General features: G+C 40.8%; 1 protein-coding gene and 2 non-coding genes across 3 annotated transcripts in view; 1 reads left to right on the top strand and 2 right to left on the bottom strand.

The window, feature by feature from the left end:
- Positions 1-20,640, bottom strand: part of adam19a (ADAM metallopeptidase domain 19a) — a 283,587-nt gene that overhangs the window by 136,714 nt on the left and 126,233 nt on the right. The window lies entirely within an intron of this gene.
- Positions 7,839-7,912, top strand: trnat-agu (transfer RNA threonine (anticodon AGU)). The gene has a single exon. It is a non-coding gene; the product is annotated as a tRNA-Thr (tRNA).
- On the bottom strand, positions 9,013-9,094 carry trnas-uga (transfer RNA serine (anticodon UGA)). Its single transcript has one exon. It is a non-coding gene; the product is annotated as a tRNA-Ser (tRNA).

Raw genomic sequence — 20,640 nt, 5'->3', positions numbered from 1 at the left:
CTCTTAAATCACAGTATACCTTGGAACCAGCATACTGTTGCAACCCTGGTAGAACCATGGTGATGCAACATGGTGATGTCCATATACGAGAACCACCTCCCAATGTAGATAAAAATCTCTCATTCTTCCGGTGCTTCTACACCCAAAGAAAACACACTTATGATATGATATTCCATTTCTGCCAATATATCCCCCTAAATCCTGCACACTGGACCTTTAACAGAAATTTATACAGAAAATACAGTGCAAGAAATAAAACAAACCAGAAGCTCTCCCATTTTACAGATGACCTTGGTGCCTGCAGTGTATCTAATGTGAGCTTTGACTTGAGTCTCAGTATCCATCTGTTTTGAATGATGGCTAATGAGATGGGCCTCTGTAGCTGATTCTCTGAATATGTCGTTTATTTTGGGAGTACACATTTTCTGTTCCCCTTGAATTAGCAGAACAGGAAGCTGCGCATTGTGTTCACACGTTTTAGGTTGTGATGAGCAGATTTATAACTTTGTGGGGCCTGTTTCCACCAACATGTCCACCAACCTGAAGGATCAAACAGATAGATTTGTTACTGTTACCTTCCAAAAAGATTCATATGAGTGTTTCTGATCTGACACCTCTAAGGGTGAGGTTGATTTAGTTGTGAATCTAAATCCATGAGGGTCAGTTTGGGGAAAGATCTTTTTATCATGTTTAAAAGTAACCGATAAGCCACTCTGAGAACTTCAGTTATATCATATTGCTATAAACACACAGTAAAAACACAAATACATTCTGACCAGTCACCATGGCTATTACAACAGTAATATGACCAGCTGACCCCAGAGCTGTGCAGGAAAACTGATCTAATTAGCTCCGCTACAGAAATAACTGCTAATGTCTGTCAGATGGCTGTAGAGGAAAGTCTCCTCCAACTTTGTCAGTCTTTATTGAATAGTATATTATCAATCTGCTCAGTGGATCTATAGAGAGCGACACATTACTGCAGGAAACATGAAGTAACAGACAAACAATCCTTTTTGCTGAAATACAGTCAGATAATAACAGTGTGCTATAGGCAATCACCAATAATGTGCTCATTTGCAATATATAGACACTGTTCAATGCTTCATTCTGATTGCACTCCTTAATGTCTTTTAGCTGTGTTGTAGAAACAGTATTAATTGGTCAGCTGAAACAACACAACAAGCCCGAGAGCCTGACCAGCTGTTAGTTATGTCTACAAATGAACTACTGCCAAGAGCTGGCAGAGAGGTATCTGCAGATAGCAGAGAGAGAGCGAGAGACAGAAAGTGACCCATTACCCCACTGACAGGAAAAGACATGAAGATATGAAGACCCTAGAGCCCTCTGAAACAGACAGGTAACATCACTGCGACCCTTCACACCCTGGGCACGACCTGTAACAGCTTCTCCTCTGTGGTACAGAACACTTCACTCCGAAAAAAACAGACACAAGATCAGCTCCTTTCACTGGCTGTCACAATGGTGAACACTTAACAACAGTCATACAGAGTCAGGAACAATCCCTGTGGAATAACTCCCTAACTGCAAGCATCCACTCTACCAGTAAATTACATATTTCCACAGTTTAAATATACACTGTAAACATGTAGATATCTGTCAAACATAATCCAACCACCCCGTATATATATATGTAAATATATATACTATATGTGTGTATACATTAAGCCACCTGTATGTGTATTTGTCCCTTGTTCAACGTTGCAATGGCTGTACTGTTTTCACCTCTTGAGTGTGTGTGTGTTATCAAGGCAAAATGTTGTCCAGGTGGCAGCTATTGTAGCGGGAACTACAACAGAAGACATTTTCGGTACTCTGCATGGTGTTTGTTTGTCTGTGGACATATTTTGTCAGTGCGATAGCTAGGCCTGTGTAACATTTGAACCGATACCGGTATCAGTTCTGGTGCCTGGAATTCAGTACACATAGAGGTAATCTTCTGTTTATGTCCGTTTGCTTGTGTATGTGTGTGTGTGTGTGTGTGTGTGTGTGTGTGTGTGTGTGTGTGTGTGTGAGTGTGAGTCTGCTCATCTAGCAGTGATACTAGGCTATTACTAAAATAATATAGAGAGGAGAGAGAGGAGTGGGCAGAGCAGCAGATAGAACAGTGGACAGAGCTGCCGATGGGGCGGCCGATGGAGCGGCCGATGGAGTGGCTGATGGGGCGGCCGATGGAGCAGCCCCAGAGTGTATGTTTGTGCGTTACTAATAATTTAGAAAAGAAAATAGATCTGACAGAACATGTTGCAGCAGATCGGCAGCACTAGGAAGGAGCGGCAGACATAGAGGCCGACGGGGCAGCCCTGGAGCCCCATGGTCAGCTTGCCAGCTTTGGGCCACTTCCGCCTCATTTCTGAAGATGAACCTGTCGACTCTGTGACGCTCTATTGCTGACCTCAAAGCTCCTTGGCTGGCTTCCAGGCTTTGGGCTGCACTACTGCGTCTTGTCTAAACCCAGCGGTCTCAACTCGATGCACTTTTGAGCACCGATATTTCACTGATGGATATAATGTGTATCGGTACTCAGTTGTACTGACATAATTCAGTTGGTACATTTACCCAGTTCTGTATCCAGCCCCTCACAAAACTTTACAAGTGTGTAGTTGAGGTCAAAACCCCCCCACAACTCACACCCTGGCCCATATTAGCTTTAAGTCACGGTTTCTGTATCGCAGCTGGAGTGATCCCATCACAAGATGGTCTCTAGTTGTCCTTGTTTTAAGCTGTATGTCTTGCTCTATATACACTGACAGCTCCAAAAGTTAGAGTCACATTCCTTGTATGTGCACACATACTTGGCCATCAAAGCTGATTCTAATTCTAAACAAACACACAAAAATGTGCACATTCTCCTCTTGCTCACACACTTTCTCTGACGTTAAGCGTCGCCATCTGTTGCTAATCATGTCTCTTTGTCCAGTTTCTCCCTCTCCTCTCCTCTTATTTATCCATCATTACTCACATTCTCAGACCAGACTAGTTCAAGAATAACTCCTCCAGCTGACCGTGTACACACAGAACTCCTTCAGTCCACTGGCTACCCTTCCCCTGCCCCAGGGAGTGTTCACAGCACCAGCAGTTGAGATGGGCTGATAAACATCTGACACGAGGGGGAGGGAGGTGAACAGTTGCCCTGTCTTTGCTCCTCTGCTGTTTACTGCAACCACTGAGCAGACACTCATACTATCTCCACAACAGCCTCCTTTGCTTGCATAATGGATTATAGCAACACATGCCATACCTACCATGACCTAAATTAAGTTAAGGCCAACCATAAATTGTGTTCTGCTATAGAGGGCTAAAAGGAATGGTATGCAAACATTCTTATCAAGAGAAAAAATGGCTAATGGCTAAAAGATGCCTAACGAGGGCAAAACAGAAAAACAAGAGGGGTAATTGAACATTTGAGAATTTCTGAATTGAGCTTATTGTGCTGAGCCTCAAAGACACAAACACAGGAGGGCTGAGAGAGGACATTCATCACGTAGGTGGGCAGGGCTGAGTGCTGCTGGGAGCCGGAACAGTGGTGATAAGACAACAAAGAAATGATAGCAGCCAGGTTTCAGGTGCTGTTTCCCATAGCTACATCACAACAGCGCTAGCCCTTTTATTGTGTACTGTGCGAGCAACATAAATACTTTAATCGTAATTACAGTGTTCCGGGGCCTGAGGTAGAGTTAAGCTACATTAATGGCGTCTGGAAAAAACAGGAAAAAAAATCAATGGCAGTTAATGTAATTACGCAGTCCTCCCTGGTCCTCTAAGAGACATCTGGAAAAACAGAGCTAGCATCTGGGGCCCAATGAGGGGCCGCGATTACACACTACAGCAGACAAGCTAACTCAATCAATGAAACACATGACTGCTACCAGGCAAGAAGCAAGTGGCAGAGAGGAGAACTAAACGATTTCTCATAAAGTGCACTGATTTCATGGTATACTGAATAAAACCCATAGTTACTATTTATTAAAGCTGCACTGATCAATATTTTGTATTATCAACAGATCAAATGACTGTTAAATGTGAAACTCTGCGGCTCATCTCAGCTCTACAGGCTCCTTAGCCTATTTAAGCTCATTGTTTTGGAATTAGAGTCTGTAAACTCTCTCTCCTCAGACTTGTTTCCAGCAGCTATGTTAAGTGACAAAGCTCCATCAAGTTAAGCAGCTTTAGTCTTGACCTTTTTATTTCTCTTGGCCTCCGATGTAATGGATATGGTGATTGATGTTTGGTTTTGGTTCGGTTCCTGTTCACACTGACTTTTTTCAAACGAACCAAGAGGAGTAAACAAGTTACTCGCTAATTAGACAGTTTTGGCATTTGTCATCCTGCATCATCAGGACCAACGTGGGAAAATCAAATTCTGGCGACTGACAGAAGTTTATGCATTATATTTATGTTCTTTGGTTTCACAAAGAGCTTATAGAGAAATAACTGATGTAAGCATTATTAGTAGGCTGCAAATCAATCACATGTTATAAATAATGACTAACAGAGACAGGATAAAAAGAAGGCGTCTTCTACAGTAATGATTGCGGGCTTAATACTGTGGGATCACTGTCACTGTTTGGAAGCAGACCGAGACCCACATTTTTTGAGCAATCTCGGCTTGGTTGTCTGTTAAGGTTAAAGTTAAAGCAAAGATTTGGTTCATTAACAACAGTTTAAGTTACAATTTTACTAGTTTATTCAAACAGTGACCCAATGTGAGCCAGTGTTTGTGTTTGCTCCAACGAGTTCCTGATGCTGGTGGAGATAGTTGAAGAACAAATCAAAATCTGCTATACGTATGCACACAGAGAGCTAGATATCTACGTTCGGACCTTAAACCCCTTTTGTCAAGCATACGTGCATCCAGCTCTACGCTTTAACAAGGACTGGCAGCAGGGGGGACCTGACAAGCACACTTCACAGCTAACCTCAACCTGACAGCATGCTATGGTCACAATCTTTGGCTAGGACAACCAGGAACCTCCATGTTTGTCACACTGGCTCTAATTGGCCTCAACGCCTGTTTATGGCCTGTCACCCATCTGTGAAGTGTGCTGTCAGCTCCCTGAGCCCCTGTCACTGGATCAAGGTTAATAGCTTCTGTTGAAAACAAAAGGAATGATGAATGCTCAGGGCAAACGCTGTGTATGTTGGTTTACTTGGCTAAACTGTATTATCGAAATAAACAGGGGCAAAGGGCAAAAATGCCCCAAAGAAATCTAATAATGCCCCTTAAAACTGTGACACACACACACACACACACACACACAGAAATGTACACCAGTTTAGGCCAATATCCTTATCTTATATTTCGCCATCATTTTCAATTAATTCCCATTCCTATGTCCAACACACACTTACAGGAACAGTGCTGTCGTTATCACTCGCATCACGCTTGAACACTAGAATATTTTGTGCTGACTTGCTTCATACACAAGTGGAATCGCTGAGTCAATGAATGAACGTCATACATCCCTGAGAATCTCAATACTATTTGACTATTGTGTTGCGAATCAGTCGCTTAAGTTTAGATTTTTCAACTCACGCAAAAAAGCATATATATGATGCGAAATCACTCTAACTGCTTCATTCACACCACTTAATTTGTGTATTTCACATCACTCGCGCCCAGTGTGAACACAACATTAGAAATATATGAAGCATTAAAACTTTCATCTGCTTGATTGACTTAGACAATTAAATGGCTGTCTTAAAATGTATGTCCTATTGTTTTGGTATAAAGACTTGGCAACAGGAGGGGTAATCCTTCTTTTCACTGAATATGAAAAAGGTGCTGTTCACAGGGGAGGGCAGGTAAAGCACCCACTCACAGACACATTCACACCCTAATCTCTTTTCAGTGGAGTAAAGACAACCGCTGAAAACTGTTCTTTTACAGCAATGATTTAAAAAGTCTTTGGTGTGTTAATGCCAGCTAACAGCATCAACAAATTCATGGTAGATGTTAACTAGCTACCATTATTGTTACAGCTGACATGTGAGTCTTACTAACTGGTGTCTGGGTGGAATGATCAGTGCCCTTGACTGAAGTTACTGAGCCCAATGCAACAAGTCGAGTCAGCTATTAAATCCTAAATCTAGAAAATACTGTTTCAGTCTACTAACCAATGATGCAGTGCTGCATAGTTGGGTCTATAATTTAATCTCATCCATGCGCAAACGTAAAAAGTGCTAAATTTGAAGATGAAATAAAGCATGCTAAAATTTCAAGTGAAGTTATTTCCAGAACTGCATCAATAAGAGGGAATACTCCACTCATTTCCAAATCTGTTGATGCTGTTTGTACGGTCAGCAGGTTGTGAAACACTGCCTTTTTTTACCCAAATATTTGCAACAGACCTTCTACAGTTTCCAAATGGGATTTTAATATTTTTTTTCCATTTATCTACATGATAAACTAAAGAATTATACATATATGAAGGCTATTTAGAGCTAAATAAAATCTTAAATATTTAGAAGTGTCTCCTGCATTAATACGCTTTTTATTTACTCATGTTGGCAGAAGGTGGTGATTACTAAGGCATTTTATTTCCTTTCACATTAAATACAGCTACCTTATGTGCTAATTACTGTTTTTAAAAGTGCTCCAAAATGTTATCAATGCTCCATTTCTTTTGACAGTGGGGGCAAAAGCTGCCCCATAAATGTATTTAAATGTCCTACACTACTTGGCTGATATTCAAGATGCTGTAATAATGTAAAGACAGTTCCATATTGCCTGCATCACAACCTTCTCTACAAGTCCTCATTAGACCCGAAGAATGTGTATCTTAGCTTTCAATAGACACACCTGTGTTTATCTGGGCGTGATCTGTGAGCGGCCTTGTGAAGAGTGAAGCTGAGTACAACAACCATTGGTCACATCATTGAGCAGTGTGTCATTTAACAAACAGAACTAAATGCTGTAGCACACACCAAGGAAAACATACTGTCAAGGTGAAGTAGCCAGGTTTTGCAAAGCAGTGAAAAAAAAACTGCTGCTTTCCTGGAGCATCAGTGTGCATTACCAGCAGGACCAGTGACAGCACTTTATCTTGACACTGCAATGCATTTGTCACAAAAAGTCAACGCATGGCAAAAATATATGAGCAGAGTGCTGACTGTGCATTGTGGGACATCTTGACAGCACCATATTATATTATGTCATTTGCACTGTATCTAGTATTGTGTGTGCTTTCATCCATCAACACAATGACCCCAGCACTTCAAAACAAGCTGGAGGGAAGCAGGGGAGAGATGACTGCGCCCACTTAGAAAATAGGAAGTTTATAGCCTACTGTTTCATACCACTGGTACAGCTTGTAATGCATCATCTTTTGTTATGGAGCATCTTTGGTTCTGTCAAAAATATGACAATATGAAATGTCATAGTTAATAAATGTACTGTGATAATCATAAAAGCACTGCCAGAGTGAAGAGACAAAGCAGAATCATCATTTACAATAGCTCCACAGTTCTAACAGGCTGCATGTGACCTTCAGTTTTTTGTTCATGCAAAAGATGCAGACAGGCTGTTTGAAGGAGTCAGTCTTTTTAAATGAACCGATCTGTACGACCTCATGGCCAAACCAAAAGAGTCTCCTTAATCCTGACCAAACCCTCATACTACAACTGATAAACACATCTACAGTATGAGACAAAATAAAAACACTAGTAAAAGTATCATAGAAAACCATCAGAGTTTTTTCCAGATACAAGATAGCATCTGCAAATTATTCTTAAGTCTGTTGATATACAGCAAACACACCACAAAATGACATATCAGTCTATTATCATATGAATATCACTCAATTGTCATAACCAAAGGCGCTGTGGCTTAGTTGGTTAAAGCGCCTGTCTAGTAAACAGGAGATCCTGGGTTCAAATCCCAGCAGTGCCTTTGAAACTTTATGAATGTTATGGACTAGATACCCTGATTTTGAAAGTGTAAGCCATTGTTGCTGATTTTCTGTTGTAATTAATTGGTGCCAGGGAAACAAAGAAAACAGTATTATAAAAAATAACTTAACTGTTTTAATTAAAGTAATTCAGCCCTTCATTATACTATCTTTGAATGAGCACATATTCCATCCGAAGCCGCATCATGGGGGCAGCAAGCTAAGCAAATTACTCCAGACATCGCTCTCCTCAGCTCTCCAGCTCCTCCTGGGGGACCCCGAGGTGTTCCCAGGCCAGACATGATATATTATCCCTCCAGCTTGTTCTGGGTCTATCCTGGGGCATCCTGCCAGTGGGATGTGCCTAGGACCTCTTACACCGACAATACTAGGTGGCGTCCTGATCACATGCTCGAAAGCAGCGGCTCTACGTCGAGCTCCCTGCGGATGTCCAAGGTCCTCACCCTATCTCTAAGGCTGAGCCCAGCCACCCCATGGAGGAAACTCCCCGAGATACTTGAACTCCCTTGCTTGGGGCAGTAACTCACTCCCAATGCCGAATGCCGAAGCAGGATAAGTTGGTTAGTGGTGTCTGTTCAGTCTAAAGTCAAAGTTGTCAGTGTCATGAAGGTTGCTCTGATTTGAGATTATTTTGCCACGGTCAAGACCGGACTTCTTTGCTCATCAGTATGGCTGTATTTGTTGCAAGGCAATTGTAATACATGACAATATATTATTTCTATTAATTTGTCCATCTCTGGTAAGCTGATTGAGTTCTTCCAGATACAAAACAATCTCAGAACCCATCAGCTATCCTTTGACAGTGAGAAGCCTCTGGGGCCGAGGGCCAATATTTCAGGTTGAACCAGTGTAGCCAGCAGATCTGGGCCGAGACTTCCTCTCCACTGGGACTGTTTACCAGTCTTTAAAACGTGATTGGTCAATACCACTTGGACTACAAATGGACTACCAAAACAAATACACCAAAGCCTTGTCCTGTCGCCTACAGATTCTGCATATTTGCTGAATGAAAAAAAAACTGTCACTTCTGTTTGTGGTCACTGTTGTGTCCTTAAAAATTGTCTCAAGAACATAAATCTGACGCTGCGAGCAGGGTTCGAACCTGCGCGGGAAGATCCCATTGGATTTCAAGTCCAACGCCTTAACCACTCGGCCATCACAGCCACACACTACTTGCCACTATCAAACAATACGCATACAGTCAGTGCTGCAATGTGGAACGCAGTAACACCTAACACATATTTCCTGCATTCATGCAGAATTTATTGATAGATGTTAGATAGAAGACAACATCTAATGATTCCAAAGTATATTAATGCACAGCATATGTACACATCAAACTTAAGTGGACACAATTAATATTCAATAACCTTCAGACGTGATGCAATGCCTTAGTTGGTTAATGCACCTGTCTATAAAACAGGTGATTGTAGGTTGAAGTCATTTGAATGAGCAGGATGTTTCTGTATCGCTTTAAGTGTATGCTGTTATCTTAACCACAATACATTATAATGGACAATATAATCTTAACAAGGATTTATGAAACCTGCTGTTTGTCCCTTCTGTTTGTGGTCACTGTAATGTCCTGACAACTTAAAACCTTTCAACGCTACAAGCAGGGTTTGAACATGCACAGGAGGATCTCTTTGGAATTCAAATCCAACACCTTAACAACTTGGCCATCACTGCCACCCTAAAGCTTTCATTGTTAGACAACTAACATACAGTCAGTGCTCGTGCAATGACATTCATGGCCATTATCATTCAACAACAACATATTTCTTCTAATCTAAATCAGCCCAGTTTCCAGACGATAACCCCAAATATGTATCATGTCAACATTTCTAACTGATGTAGTGTATGCGCTGACTCATCTGGAGATGGAGGGGATGGTGGATGGCATGGCACCCATCAGCCAGACACCAGCCAGGCTGCAGAACACAGATTGAGACTACAAGGACCAACTAACAAGGAAGTTAACAAGCAGTTGTGTTTTAGCGACCCAATGCTGTTTTAAAAGCAGCTTTTGAGATTCGCCATTTGCAATTTTCTGGGCTGATTCCAATATCCAACTTTTTAAAAGTTTGCCCAGCTGATACAAATTAAGGCCGATTCAGATTTTCTTTCGTTAAACAAACTATAATTGACAGCATACACAAACATATTTTACACTTTTCTTTAAAGCCACTGGAAACATAGCTTTAAATAGTGAAAATGCATTTATGATATCAAAGATGAGTGTCTCATTAAACATCCACAGAAATCTGACTGGCGGGTCACCTGTCAAGGCCGATCAAGCTGGAAATTAGCAGATTCTGGTCACCGACCATCAGTGCATCTCTAGTTTTTAGCACCATGAAAAGCATTTTTTTTGTGTTGTTTTTTTACCAAGACATTACCATGTTTCCAGGTGAGGTCGTGCCCCCAAAACCAGCTATTTCAGGCCAAACCATGACCTTTTCCTAACCATGACCAAGTGGTTAACCACTAACATACATGCTACATAATAACTTGCAAATGTGACTTTTGTAGTTTTGCAGAAATGTACAATGTTTTTCTGGCGATTGGACTGTCTGAAATATACAATGTTTTTATTAGCCGCTTGCTGTGATTTACACTCTTTAAGGTAAATTATACATAAAGTTATATAAGGTTAACTGAAACTAAATATACTCACTTTGGTGCTCGTTATAATAATAATAAAAAAGATATCATAGGTGACACAGAAGGGGAAAGATGGGTCTGGATGATATAAACAATCCCACATGGGGATAGGGGCTGCAACCCTACTTTTGGGGGCAAAGCAGAGGGCTCCAGCCAAAAAAAAAAAGAGAAAGGGTTGGTTGGCCAAAAAGTCGACAATGCAAACTTATTTGGCAAGCCATTTACTTTGTTTTGTGAACAGCATGTTTTTACTACTTACTGTGAGACTGATGCATCCCTGTTGCCTGCTTAGAATTCCCCACAAGGCTATGACGCAGCTGGAGTGACAGACTGATATCACAGTCATCAGAATCAGTACTGAGGAAAATACCTCAAACATTGCTTGGACTCAAATATCCAGTAATCATATGTTAACACTGGAGAGGCCAATCCATTTGGGGAGTTCAAAAGAAGGCCAGCAGGCTGTGAGCTAAACTCTTTGCATGTTTTTCAAATCGAACAAGACAGGCCTGTAGAGAAAATGGATCTGGGAAATGCCATGCAGGGACATTGTGACAGCTGAAATTTCACATAAAAGAGACATCAATTGACTGACTGAGCCTTTCTAGTCTCAGTTCAAATAACATTCAAGGTCATTTTTGTGGCAACAATTAACGTAAAATGCAGAGTGTGTACTAGCATATTAAATATCCATCAGGTCAATGGAACAAATAGGAAAAGTCACTATGAAAGCTAAAATCTTAAAACTACAAATTTTAAAACACGGATGCTTCACTCACATCTGCAACCTGGCAGCGCAAAATATCTATACAATCTATACAGTTTCAAGATTAGTGTTACTATGTACTATTTAGTTTCCAACCAAATGTCTCACCTTCTGTGATGACGTTAAACGTTACCAGAAAAGTAGTTTTGAAGAACGTCATGACGCTACAGTAAAGTTGAACTTTGACCTTTTGGATATAAAATGTCATTATTTCATTGTGTGAAATTTGTTTGTTTTGTTTGTTGGTTGTTTTGAAGAAGTTCACTCAAGGCATTCTTGAGATATCGCATACACAAGAATGCAACAGGCCCAAGGTCACAGTGACTTGACCTTTGACCTCCTCTACCAAATTCTAATCCATTGATCCTTGTGTCCAAGTGGATGTTTGTGCTAAATTTGAGGAAATTCCCTCATGGCATTCATGAGATATCCTCTTCAAGACCTACACATGGTCACAGTGACCTTGACCTTTGACGACCAAAATCTAATCAGTTTATCCTTGAGTCCAATTGTGCCACATTTGAAGAATTACTCTCAAGGCGTTTTTGAGATATTGTGTTGAGAGAATGGGATGGACGGACAGACAACCTCAAAACATAATGCCTCTAGCCACGGACTATCACAAGTGTGGTACAAAAACTTTAAGACGTTGAAATGGCTTCAAGACCTGACTGTGTCTAGTTGTATTGTGGTGCATGACTCCGCTGTGTGAGGACGTGGAAAAGGTGTGTGAAGTGTGATTTGTGCCGGCCATCAGTCACCCTGGACTTTAGGCGTGAAGTGAAATGAGAGATGGCAACAAAGCCCTGCAGGCCTGAGCCTTGGTCGTGGTCTGTCTCAGAAATTCAGTTTCAGAAGGTCACACTCTGACAGATGAGGCTACGCTGTCTTTAGGGATACAAACACAATGGTGAACAGGACTGTACTGTATACGCATCAGATGTCAGGGAGTGTGTGTGTTTCTGCTGATACGCAACCATGCAGAAATGTGGAGTAAATATATTGTGTTTCAAGGCTGCACAGCTGCTCTAGCAGGACTTCCTCAGCACATGCCAAACAGGAAGCACTGCAGAGTCTGCGGGGTATAACAGGTCTGGCAGGCCAAGGCTCACATCACCCAAACACCACCACCTGCTCTCTGTCTCACTCTGTCTTTACATCTTCTTCTCTTCCTTACCCTCTCTGACCTCCAGGACTAACTTTCACTGAAGGTTTATTGTGTTTCCTGCGAGCTCCTTTAACTCTCTGCAGTGTTTCCGTCTTTCCCACACTCCATAGAGCCTTTGAAGGACAATTCATTTCCTGGTAGTGACTCATACGTCAGCCCCCCTCCTCGTCCTCCTCTCTCCTCTCCCCTCACTCCCTTCATCCCTTCATCCTGCCAGCTGAAGCGGCTCCGACTCAGAGTGGTTTTCTTGGGCTTTTCCTTCGCAGAAAATAGGAGGCGGACGCAGGCCGGCTCGGAGCTGCCAGTCATCGCCTGAGCTGACATCCCGAGCTGGATTAGAGCAGATTAACAGAACAAAGCTCATTATTGATTTTAATCATTATTAAAGTGGAGACACAGTGGGGCTGCAGCCAAGTTCAAACAAACTAGTTCCCGGGGAAAAATCGATGATGGAACCAGGATAATAAAAGCTGTTGCCAGGAGAGTGCTTAAAAAGTGCCGCTCCCTCTAAACTTGTCTTTGTGAAGTCAGACTCTCAGAGGACTCTGGTCCTAATTAACACCTTGTCAGGTCCGGCGCCTGGAGTACGGCAATACGTTTAGCTCAACTAGACACATTTGCAAGGGTCTGCCTCATCACTATGTACAATGGATGGCATGTATTGCCCATTTCATTACATATCATCCCAGGGTGGCAGGGTAATCAAGGCTTTCATTAACACAGAAAGAGCTTACACTCCATCTAGGAACCCTCAACAGAAAATCTGCAATTAAAATTAAATGTGCTCTTTAAGTGCAATGCCAACATCCTGAGCTGTGTGTGTGAGATATACTGAGGCGACGAGATAAAGCTGCCGAGCTCCGCCAGCCAATGCAAACTAATTGAATGATATGGCCAATTGTTTTGATGCTATTAATATTTAATATATGATGATTACCCTGCTGGCACTTCTTTAATAATGTACACGTTTGCTTAATTCTTTTTCCTTGCTTGTACACGCACACACACACACACACACACACACACACACACACACACACACACACACACACACACACAAAACAAACATAAACACACACACACACACACACACACACACACACACACACACACACACACACACACACACACACACACACAGATATGCAGCTGAGTACCTGTAACATTAGCAAAAGTGATGTTGTTAAGTTTTAAAGTGAAGCAGCTTTTCTTGATTTAATTCGTTGAGACTGTGCCAGTTCGGTTTCTACACAGATTATTTTTTTATTATAGATATTTTTTTTCCTGGAAGGCGGTTTCATTTTCTCTGTTTAAGAATTAGTTTTGCTTTTATGAGATTATGTCCTACTGGATGAGGAAATTGCTTTTTTTCATAGCAGTGCTTTCCATGAAATAATTATTGATGGGAGAATATATCTCAGGGTTTGATCCAGAGTGTGCAACTGCAACAGTGACATGAAATGTCTCATCTCTATAGCTGTAATTACCTGGTAAACATGCATCGCAGGCCTGCGTCTGTACTAGTAATCTGGATTATAACACAAAGAAAAGTATCATACCTGAGTATCATTTTGATATTTAAAAGGTGAGTTCACTTGTCTTCTGCAGAAAAGACCAACAGAGCGATAGGTCCATCTGTACTGCACACAAAAGAAGCTAACTGTATTTTGTTGATGGTAGCTATGTCAACGGCTAACCATTAATCGGCATTTTTGACCAGTTACGCATGTCGATCTACAGGTTCATTTTGCTCCTCTTGCACTAAGCACCAACTGGGTCCAGTGGGAGCTACCTAGCTAAATTTGATAACTTCACAAGAAAATTTCATTTTCTGTTATCAAAAACTCAATTAGTTATATGTCCAATATCAATTCTCACATCATTTTAGCATGGTTTTATAGCTGCACTGAATGTGCGGTTTTAACAGTATTATTGTTCCTTTTGGATGGAGCACTGAATAGAGTACTAGAAGTACTTAAAGGCCCATCTGACCCCCTCCTACACAGCTCTGTTCAAACCCTGACATCCTTTTTACCACCTTCAGGGCTGAAAAATAAGCAAACGTGGAAGTGCCAAAATCTGCAGTTCCTCGAATGACCACTTGAGGCTGGCTCCTAGAGCGAGTCAATCCCCATAGATCCCACTGTTAAAATACCCAACTTTACGGCGGAAATAAACAGGCTCACACACTTAAATCTTATTCAGGCACTAACTCAAAAGCTGAGATTCTCATTTTTCTTGACCCTGAAAATTTGTTTTATACTTTTCGGTTTTCTAAGATCTTCCTGGAGTTTCTCAACACCACTCTCAAAAATTAAGCATGTTGAGGTATGATGTCCCAGTTAGTTTTATCAGTTACTACAGCAGTGTACTTGATTTGCTGATGTTTCCAGTGTACCTACAAAAAACCTGCTAAGTATGTCATAAACAACTGGGACCCAGTTAATCTTCACTGCATGCAAGTGGTTGTTTCAGTATATTACTCAGTACATCAGTTGGAACCAGTGGCACGATGGCCAAACATTTACAGACAAACTGCCAGCACATTCTAAGTCATATGTCTGTTATGGCTACTTCTGCCAGCACAGGCATGTTGAGCCTTACGTCAGCTGGCATTCCACGACCCACACACACACACACACACACACACACACACACACACACACACACACACACTCAATCTATTCCCAGGATCTGTGTGTAGGTCAGCTGCCCCTCCAGCACAATCCCAGCTCATTCTCATTCCATCCATCTCTCCTCCTCCTCCCTCATGTCTGTTTAAACTACTTGAAATGAAGAAGTCACGCTAAGACCAGTCTATCAGTTTGATTTAGCACTTTTCACATATGATTCACTTGAATGTCTCCAGTGCTGAGGAGAGGAAAGCAATGGACAGCAGATTCTGAAGGTTAGAAAGAAGAACAAAAGATGACAGAACAAGCTTCCTCTTAAATAATGCAGCATCTTGAGTATCACTTGGTGAACTGTAGGACTTGACAATATATCAATATTATATCGATATCATGATATGCGACTAAATATTATCTTGGATATTGTAATATCCTAAGTCTTTTCCTGGTTTTAAAGGCCAGATTACAGAAAAGTGATGTCATCTCCTGAACGTACCAGACTGTGCTGTTGTTCTACACCCGCAATACTTATGGTGATTTAACAAAAATGTAGCTGTGTAAATATGTTGTGAAAGCACCAATAGTCAACCCTTCAATATCATTGCAATATCAAGGTATTTGGTAAAAAAATATGGTTCTATTAGATTTTAACTATAATATATAACATAGCTACTCTTAGTTAGTAGTAGTTTACTAGTATAACTTGCACTGTGCAGTAGCAATTCAAAGCTCATAAGGTATTTATGCTACACTGGTAAGCTAGCAGCCGCTGCTATGTACTGCACACTACCTGGGTTAGGTGGGAGCTAGCCAGCTGGAAACATTGTGCCCACCCTCTGGTCTTCCCCCACGTTTCCCCAATACGTAAGTGGCTTAATTTTGAGCTGCAAAGCCCCTTGAGCATTGTTGACTATGTTAGCGCCCTTTGCGTTGTTGTTGTTAGCGGCGTCAGCATGACTCATGGTGCTAACATAGTAAACAATGCTAAAGGGGACCGAAAAAGCGGCGTCATTGGCTAGCTCCTGCCAAGGCTAGCTAACCAGATGAGATCAATGGGCAGGCAAGGGGCACCATTTTCTGCATGTTAACATGGCTAGCCCGCTGTCTGTCTGCAAAGCCAACAGAATGTATAGCTAATAAAGGCAAGACATTAACAACACAAAATGTCACTAGCCTACCTCTTAATGGATAGCACTTTGAAATGTGCTGCTAAAGTTGACTGAGATATGAAGTGCCAGGGGAAAGAAAAGCACCTCTTGTATTTCACGTCATTTTGTATTTTTTTCCTCAAAAATTTACCAGATTGTCATTGGTTAATGGGTGTCAGGCTACCAAAGCAATATTAACCAAAATGGCATGCCTCTTGTCTTGTAAGGTCACTGTAGTGTCCACTAGATTAAAACCAGTCAGTTTATCAGTGCTTTAGGAAATGTAGAAAGACTTGACCAGAGCAAATGATGGCTTAAATTACTTTGAATTAAATTAAATTACTAACATTTTTCATCGTGATGAGAAATCTTTCACAATATGAGGAATGCCAACATTTTTCTCAGTATGAAATAGCTGATAAGGCATACACGATATTTATAACAATGTGGGTATTTCTTTAATCACAAGACATGTTTCTGTCCTTACAGAGACATGATTTAATTTGTTTATTATAATGTGTTCTCTCTTTATAACATGAACAAGGAGATACTTTGTTGCAATGACAAGATATACATGTAAAAGCACAATGCTTTGTTGTAATAAAGAGAGTTCTATTTGTATGCTGAGACATTTTTTCTTTACATAGTATATATCACATATTACCCACTATATTTTGTTGTGTTGGGTTCAGATACTGTTATAATTATGACATATTTTAACATTATACCATAATATGACAAGGTGGGTTGTTGTTATGAGGCAATAGTTTAATTATTGAGACATTTTCCCCTCAAATAACAAGATGCTTTGTTAGAATTCTATAATGTTTTTATCATAATCTAAAGAGACATTTTTTTCTATCAATGAAATTCTTTTCTGTAACAATTAGTTGCTGTTCTCATTTTTCCTCCTTATCACAATCTGTTGTGATAACAAGAAACATTTATCATAATAACAATAATACTAATAATAAAGAGATGCTTTATACTTTTTCACTATAATGCAATACATTTTTCTTATAACAAAGCACTGATGATGAGAAACTGTTATTTTAATGAGATATTCTTTGCCCTTACAGTGACATACTTTGTCATAACTACAATACACAGTTTTTTATAATGTGACACCTATGTGATTATAATGAGATGAAGAGCTTGTTCTCCATATAACAAGATACTTTGTCATGATAACATAATACTTTTATCATTGTATTGTCATATGTTGTCTTTTTTTCTCCTAGAAGACACTTTATTGTGATAACAATACATGTTTACGATTGTATGATGTTTTCTCTTTTAAATGGCATGCTTTGTTGTAAAAATAGATCCTTATAATTGTATCGTCCTGACTCCTGACAGCAAAACCCTTTTCCGCTATAACAAGATATTCGTTCTTGTTTTTAATCAGATCATTATGTAATATTTATCTTGTTTTATTGGAACCAGATATAGTTTCTCCTCCTTTTATAAGAGTAGAAGTAATGAACTTGGCCTTCAAACACTCTGGCCAAGTTCCAGTCCTGTCCCAGTGGAAGAGGCCCAGTAGATAAAATAAACTCAGTTTCCAGTAACATTCCCAGTAACTCCTCCATCAGCAGAGGGACTGCCTCCCTAGAATGTGTCCCTCTTTCTCTGACCTACATTCACTGGTCCAGGCCAAACTTGTGTGCTTCACTGGGACTGCTGGTTTAAAATAAGCACAGACTGCCAACTGGCTGTCCTGTATCACACAGCGGGGCTCCCTGGCCCAGAGTCAGTGTACCGTCACCAGTTTCCCTCTCCTCTCCTTCTCATTCATCACTGCCTGTCTGTTTCATGTATGCCACCATTGTCTCAGGGCCTCTTGTTTTACTGTGGGCCTGCCTAACTGTCTGTGTCCGTTCCTCCGTTTGTCTTCTCTTACTCCAAGTCATCAATCTGTTTCCAAGCAACTGAAATCCTATGCATCCAGTATGTGTACGCTGCCTTTTACTGACTCATTCAAGCACCTCACACTTGCTTTTAAAACCACACACCTGCAGTGCAGCGCTTCCCACGTTCTTTCACAACAAGCTAACAATCACTGTGACAAAAGGACAATTCAAATTTGAATACAACAGCAATGTGTCAGTGTTAAACTGACACACACTGACGCAGCAGACAGCTGTGACGGGGGACTTAAAGTAGCTCTCTAAAAAAGTATGATCCTATATGTAAAATAACAAGTACCTTTAAGGATCTCACCTGCCGAACTGTTTTTTTTAATGTTGTATTTTAACCCTGTGACATACTCTACAGAAAACATTAAATAACTTTGGGACAACTTATGATAGAAATGAGCTTTTAAGTGTTTCTGAACCGTGAGATTTCCAGATTTCTGAGGCAATGGTGCCTTTACAACAATCACAGCGGATTCACAGTTCTTTTAAAATATATTTTCCAGCCTTCTTAAAGAGTAAAAATCAAAAACCCCAAAAGATAAGGTTTCATCCAAAATCTCAAGAATGAGTGAAATAAATGTTTACATAATCAACCAATTTAAAAGTTGTATCACATTTTGTTCCTGAAATCCACCCTGAATCCAGTCTTCTGTTTGGATCAGGATCATCCTGAGTTTTGGGATCAAAGGTATCCCGATCTCACTAACAACTTCTGAACTGCTCATATTGAGGGTTTCATCCAGATCAAAACCAAAGCTGGATGACATGATCTATTCCAATTCATAATCCTTTAATTTTTTCTTTTGAACAACCCATTTTTAAGATTTGATCCAAAATCTGATCAAAATAATTCTGAGCAGCTGGGCCAAGAGCTCTAAGGCTGCCTTTACACTACCATGTCTTGATGCCCAATTCCGATTTGTTGCCTATATCAGATTTTTCCTGACTGCTGTTTACATGTTCTATTCTCCTTATTTTTCACGGACACACGGAGGCAAAACAGAACGCAGGCAGCTTCCAGTTTTTTGTGCGACACTTCGGGGTCCAGCACTCTTGACCACTGTGTAAATGTCCCACGGTATTTGCTACAGTGACATTACTGCGTGCATGGAAATGTTTACATTATTGAAAGCAATTTTAAAGACTAACTTTAAATATTTGAAGTTAATCGTTAAAGAATAAATCACCTGGAAAGCTGGCGCTGCTCCACATAATTTAAAAGGTAACTTTGCCTACACAGAGCGGTGGAAATGTCCGTGCAGCTGCAGATGGGTGCGGCTGGATGATAGGGCATGGATACATGCTGATTCGGGTGCTATCAGAGCCGATCCGCGCATCACTATGGCTTAATAATCAACTCAGTCAATAAAAACAACCCGTCCTGTGTTAGGAGTGTATGTCGCTGACAGAAAAAAAGAAAGAAAAAGAAAAAGAAAAAAAAAAGATAGAAAAGCAGCGTACACCTCACATATTTATTTCTCACAGTTGCGCACACGTTTGGCTGGCATGCAGAAGCACCGTCTGTGTGTCGAGGGTGCAAGCTGCAGCTTCAGCTGCTCAGGTAGAGAGGCTGTGTAGCCCGGTGTGTTTTCGCTGATTGGGTTCTGCAGGTTCTCTGCTGGTACACTGGAGACGGGGATCAAGCAGTTTGTCTCATTCAGGATAGATTGTGCTTTTCTTGGTTCATAGTTTTTGATTGACGTGCGATTTATTTGGCTTTCCTTCCTTTCCCTCGCTCATGAGCACGTCATCAAAATGCACTGTCGTCGCATTATTCATGACGTACGACATGGATTGTCAGGAAATATCCGATCTGTCTGTTTACATTACAGACCTATTGGCAGATATCTGATTCATATCCGATATATTTCCACATATGAAGGAGGCCTGAATCTGATGTGACAATATCCGATATCATGCATTTTTTTCCCTGTTTACACGTTCGTGTTACAGATCCGATCTGTGCCGCTTGAGAGGAAAAAATCGGAATTGGGTCACTTGAACCATGTAATTTAAAGTAGGCCTAATTATAGGTCAACAAAAAGGGGTGTTATGTTTTGATAATTCCTATGAAGATTTCCCAACAGTTTTTATCCAAAAAAAAGGCCAGCTTTACAGTAATGTTACACTGTCGAGTTGTGGTTCTTATACTGTGAAATAGATGAGAGTGTCCATTTTGATTATGAGCTTCTCTCCTCACTAAACATAAAAGTCTGCACTTAAAGGGCCAGTGTGTAAAATGGGTTGAAAACAGTGACATCAGTGGTCAAATTCTAGATTGCAGGGCTCACTCGCTCACCCCTCCCGTCGGGTAAATGACGGTGGCCTCGTAGGGACAAAAAGCCTTGCGCACGAGTTTTTCAGGAGTAGGTCTATCTAGGGACGAGGTGAATATTTATTTAGAAATCTAAGCC

This window comes from Epinephelus moara, chromosome 17 (assembly GCF_006386435.1).
Source record: "Epinephelus moara isolate mb chromosome 17, YSFRI_EMoa_1.0, whole genome shotgun sequence".
Classification (NCBI taxonomy): domain Eukaryota; kingdom Metazoa; phylum Chordata; class Actinopteri; order Perciformes; family Serranidae; genus Epinephelus; species Epinephelus moara.
The sequence above is the reverse complement of the archived record's forward strand: the minus strand, read 5'-3'. Positions and strand labels throughout refer to the sequence as shown.